Genomic DNA, 6,043 nt, shown 5'->3' with positions numbered 1-6,043 from the left:
TGACGTGTTGGAACCACATTAATTATTCTTCTACATTAATTACCCTTGCTTGCGGCTTTTCCAAACTAGGGGACAGCTGAGGCAGGAACACACAAATTTTGACATAACCCCATAAGAAGAAGTCACATGAAGTCAGATGACCGTGGGGGCTACTGAAGAATAGGAGAGTCATCATAGGTTGCACGTTCAATCCAAAGATGAGGCAGTTCATCACTGAAGTTACCACTCACGTCTGAAAAGTAGTGGAGCACCATCCTGTAGCCAGCTTAAGCCATTTCTGCACGTTCATATACACGAAAATGGTCGCAGTTTTCTTCTCGATCTCTTGAAGAGGACATGGTACAGAAACAATTTATTTTAGGGGAACTTCGAATGTGTTCCGCAAACTTGTGAGGATGTTCTGTGCCCGAAACACGCACGGTATAACATTTCGTCTTTCTGGAAACCTGAAACATGAATTCTTCATTGAAACCAACTTCCTACAGCAGCCGCTGGAAAGTCACTGTAAAAGTTAGAACGAAGCGGGTGGTCCGCGCATGTAACAACTGTAGCCAATATGGTTTTGCACACAAACGATTGCGCTAGACAGTTGACTGCGGTATCTGCAGTTCTCTGGTCACATGTGTCCTGTGTTTCTTCGGGCTCCTGACGTATGATTCCCTCACACATTCTACCTCTGCTCATTGTTCTAACAGACCAGTTTTCCTCACACCACAGAAGCAAGCAGTCCCAAGCAGTGTGTTGCACCACGTATTGTTTTGTTTGCTGGAGCTCCTACCTGACATTTTATACGAAACAGTCGCTGGGCCGTCACAAATGGCTCAAATTTAGAGAATTCAAGTACGCAAAATGCACACGTAGCTGTGTGCATGTTCTGACACGCCTGCCCTCTAGCTGTGTGCTCTGCAACTAAAACACGGCACTTATTATCTAACCACTGATATGTCTCAGTTTTCTGTATGTCTTCTAAATACCCAGAAGTAATTTTGTATAACCCTGTATTGTTCGTCCTTAAACCGTGTCCTAGCGCTATAATACGTGTCGCAACATTCGATCAACTCTTTTTTTTTTTTTTAAGTCACCAACCGCCCCTTCTGAATAGTTTGATGCGTTCTGCTACGAATTCATCTCATGTGACAAACTCTTCTCAGAGCAGCACTCGCATTCTATGTGTTCAATTATTTCTTGGATGTAGTCCAATCTCTGTCTTCCCCTACAGTTTCCTCCAGTACCATGAAGGTTATTCTCTAATGTTCTGATACATGTCCTATCATATCGTCCCCTCTTTTGTTAGCGTTTTATACATGTGCCTCTCTCCGACGATTCTGCAGAAAACCTCCTCATTCCTTATCGTACCAGTACATCTAATTTTCAACATCGTTCTGTATCACTACATCTCAAATGCTTCGATTCTCTTGTTTTCGAGTTTTCTCACACTTCATAATTCACTACTGCACAATACGGTGCTTCAACTGTATATTCTCAGAAATTTCTTCCCCAGATGAAGGCTTATGTTTGATAATAGTAGATAAATTTTGGTCAGCAATGCCCTCTCTGCCGATGGTAGTTTGGTTTTTATACCCACCTTGCTTCGTTGCCATAAGTTAATGTTTACAAGATCTACCATAGCTGTATTAAGGTACATTATTTATCACTCTCGGTTTCGTTCACTGAACAACAGTGACTTATGCTACCGACAGTCTTCGTAACAAAGTCTCACAGAAGTCTGCGAAAACTGCATACGAAATGTGTTGACTGTGTCTTCTAATGAAGCTCACTGAACGAAATCCGTCCTGACGTGACAAACGCGTCCTAACACACCTGTGGTGGCTCTTATTTCTTCACTTACATGCCTACTCTGTAATCCGCACTTGAGTGCTTCGATGAAGCACCTTCAGATTCTTTTTCTACCATTACACTCTCGAATAGCACGCGGGAAAATCGAACACTTAAATTTTTGCATGCGAGCTTTAGTTTCTCTTATTCTACCGCAATGATCATTTCTTCCTATGTAGTGGAGCGTCCACAAAATGTTTTCGTTTTCAGAGGAGATGCTGGTGATAGAAATTTCGTGAAAAGCTCTTGCCGCAACGAAATACGCCTTTGTTTTAATGATTGTCACCTCAGTTAGATATGATATCCGTGATATTCTCTCCCCTGTATCTGAACTTCTTCGATGTCCTCCGTCAATCCTAATTGTTACAGATCCTCATATGACACAGCAGTACTCTCTACCGAAGGACGGACAAGCTTAGCGCAGGCAGTCTCTTTTGTAGATTTGTTGCATCTTCTAAGTATTCTGGCCATAGAACTTAGTGACTGGTTTGCCTTCTCCACAACGTTGTCTATGGGGTCGTTCCAGTTTAAGTTATTTCTAATTGTAATCACTAGGTGTTTAGTTGTATTATTAGCCTTCAAATTTGTGTGATTTATCGTGTAACTGAAATTTAATGGATTCCTTTTAGTACTAAACTGGATGATATCACTCCTTTTACTGTTTACAGTCAATTGCCATTTTTCGGATTGTACGGGTACTGTCTAAAACATTTTGCACTTCTTTTTGTTCTTCTGAGGACTTTCCTAGCTAGTTAACGACAGCATCTAAATCGTTTACATAGTATATTAACATTAATATGAATTAGTTGTGGAGCACAAATTTTCAAAATTACGTGTTAATTTGCTTCCAAGGTAGCAAAATTTCTTAACTTTGTCTCCTTCGTAGTCACTAATTTTAATGTTACTTTCATCGTTAACGTCATTTCTATTATTCATCACCACTTTCGTCTTACTTATTGTTAGGTTTAACCTCAATCCATTTCCTTTATTCATTAAACTGCTCATTCCATTCAACATGCCCTGTACTTCTTCTTCTCAATGAGGGCAGCCAATGTTTTTAGCGAATATTATAATTGATTTCCTCACACTGAATGTTAATCCCACTCTTTAACCCTTCGGACAGTTCAATGAAAGTGAAGTGATGATTACTACAGATTTGCCCATGGACTACGCCGGAAAATTGTTGTCTAAGACGACCTACTCAAAATAATTGATTGTTGCTGCAGATTTGTTCACGTAACAGATATGATTCGTTAGTGGTAACCACCGTTCACTTCCACTAATTTGCTCAATTTTGACGAAAGTGGAGGAATCTGTAAGAAAGACCGAGTCATGTAATCTTCTCTTTCAGATAGGTAAGCCCATGTAATACTGTCAAAGCTCTCCAGGCTGAAATTTCTGCTGTTTACCCCATGTTCATTTCATACTTGTAAAGTACTGAAGTAGGATCTCAATCATATACCATGCAGTACTACATGGAGCAGAAATATGCGACGCAGGATCAGTTGGAGAACAGATACACTAGCTGATGAATCCTTACTCACAGACGTCCCTTCGGAGTAGCAGATGCGAGGCACTCTTCCAGAACCTAGAAATAAACACAGGATGTTTGGCTACGAAAATGACCTTGCGTGACCCGCGCTGACGAAGCATGCAAATGAAGGACCTGCTCGCTCAACAACAGTTTTAGTGTCATTGAATTTCTCTACCAGTAAATATCCTTCATCCCTGTTACTTCTTTATTCTCGCTCTGGGCATTAATAAATTCTTACAGTGCACAGTAAGGTCATTCCTGCTTCCAAAATTCCGTTTGTAAAATCTTGTCATTGGAATTAACGCGTCAAAATACTAAATAGCGGATAATACCTCCCTTTTTTACGGACTGCTACGTAACATTGTAGCCATACGAAGTGTTTGAAACCACTTCTTTATGAAAGAAATCACGGGTTCTGAGAAGCAAGGTAGATAACGAACTGCCTGCTGAGTAAAACTGTGTGCCGCCTGTGACTGAAACCTGGAATCTTTTCTTCCACGGTAAATCTAACCTCCCGTGACAGGCAAGGTTTCGGGCCAGCAAACAGATTTAATTATCCAGGAAGTGGTAAAAGAGCGTTCACACCCCGCTACAGAATGAAAGATCCATTCTGAAAGCAGATCACCAGAGTTTAAAGCCCAGTCGATATCCAAATTGATGGATGTGGAGGAAGAGCGTATTGCGTAGTCTTTGAACTCATTTAAATAAACAACTTGTCATCCGCTACAGATGATTTAATGCACTGGAAAAATCCTAGATGGGAATTTTAATCCTTTTCCTCTCGAATAAGAGAACATGATCTATTCAGTACGACAGCTCTTGCAGTGGAAATACTAAGAAATTTTGGATAGAAGGCCATTTTATTTAAGGCCGCTATTTGTTAAAGGATGTATTCTCTATGACAAGGAATGAGATTTGCACTCTGCAGCGGAGTGTGCGTTGATATGAAACTTCCTGGCAGATTAAAACTGTGTGCCGGACCGAGACTCGAACTCGGGACCTTTGCCTTTCGCGGGCAAGTGCTCTACCAACTGAGCTACCCGAGCACGACTCACGGCCTGTCCTCACAGCATTACTTCCGCCAGTACCTCGTAGAGCACTTGCCCGCGAAAAGCAAAGGTCCCGAGTTCGAGTCTCGGTCCGGCACACAGTTTTAATCTGCCAGGATGTTCCATACTTGTTTCCATAAATATCTCGGCAGAGTACAAGTGAACTTTTAATAAAAATCCTTCTTGCTTTTCGATCGCGTCATGTAAAATACTCCAGTTGCAAGTGGTGCTCGTCATGTAGACAGAGTGTTTTAGAGGGGTTGGACAAAAGTATGGAAACACCGCACAAATTGCGTGCTTGGACATAAATGCACCTGCTAGCTAAGTCTAAAAGTTGCGCTGTTGTATTTGGCCACGAAAGCACCCTTTGCAACGTCGGCAAAATGCTGCGAGTGATAGTAGTGGTCAGAACAGCGTACTGTGTAGTTATCAGTGCGTTATATGTCGGAGCTAAGTGAATTGGAGCGTGCGCAAATTGTTGGTGCTCGTATCTCGGTTGCTTCCGTACGCAAGGAAGCTGAAGTGTTTGGTGTTCCAGGGGGTACCGTATCGAAGATTTATATCGCGTAAAAGGAAAGCGAATAAACATAATCCGCTAAGTCACAACGCGGACGGAAAGGTGTGTTGAGTGATCGTGACCGACAGTCACTGGGGAGGGTTGCACTGAAAAATAAAGAGGACGACAGCTGCAGAAGTCACTGCAGAACTGAATGTCGCACTCGCGAACCCTCTCAGCGCCAAAACAACGCGAAGGGAGCTCCGTAAGCAGGGAACTGCAGGCCGAGTTACAATTCCAAAAACACTCACTATGATGAAAAAGCCCGTAACACGAAAACGTGATGCCTAAAATGTAAAACCTGGACTGTGGAGCAGTGGGGGAATGTCATTCGGTCAAATGAGTGTTGTTTCACACCGTTTACAACTTCTTGCCAAGTTTACGTCCCAGGAGTGAAACATGGCGGGTGTTCGGTGATGATGAGGGCAGTCATATATCGTAGTATTACAAGCACATGGGCAAGGACTTGTACGTGATTAGGGCCGCTGCTGTCTAATGCGCAGACAGACATGCCTCAAAAAAATTTTTAATAAAATCGTGGCGGACATTAGGCTGCGTGATTGTCAAAGACTAAAACAACTAAAATAGCGCCGTTTCGACCGATATTTCAGCGGTCGTCTTCAGGGCAATTAGTCGCCCTCAAGAGGATCGCTGCGAAGATGGTAGAAACGTCGGCATTTTACTTGTTTCAGTGTTCCATAACGGAGCGGTCTAATACCCAAACGATTTTATTCAAATTGACACATGTCGTGGAAACCCCCGAACTTACGTCTCACACGTCTACCTCCAGTCACTACAGGTCACAAGTTTCAGAGGTTGCCAGAGCTGCAATAATGCACTTAATGATGATTCAAATATAAGACACTGAGTCGGACATAAATCTGATTTCAGAAGGATCACTCTCTCTGAATATTCCATCTATAATTACACTGACTGTACATTAATAGGTCTGTTCAACAAGGTATTACCTATCAACATTTTTTAAGATCTGTGTAAGGCATTTGACTGTTGAAATAACAATTTATCTTTGAAAAACTTAAATGTTATGGCTTTTCGACGTACATTTAT

The 6,043-nt window shown here is 42.0% G+C and overlaps 1 non-coding gene across 1 annotated transcript; it reads right to left on the bottom strand.

The window, feature by feature from the left end:
• Window positions 1-4,342: 4,342 nt before the first annotated feature.
• Trnas-cga (transfer RNA serine (anticodon CGA)) lies at window positions 4,343-4,417 on the bottom strand. Its single transcript has one exon. It is a non-coding gene; the product is annotated as a tRNA-Ser (tRNA).
• Window positions 4,418-6,043: the final 1,626 nt, after the last annotated feature.

The sequence above is a fragment of the Schistocerca serialis genome, chromosome 9 (assembly GCF_023864345.2).
Source record: "Schistocerca serialis cubense isolate TAMUIC-IGC-003099 chromosome 9, iqSchSeri2.2, whole genome shotgun sequence".
In the NCBI taxonomy this organism is placed as follows: Eukaryota; Metazoa; Arthropoda; class Insecta; order Orthoptera; family Acrididae; genus Schistocerca; species Schistocerca serialis.
The sequence above is the reverse complement of the archived record's forward strand: the minus strand, read 5'-3'. Positions and strand labels throughout refer to the sequence as shown.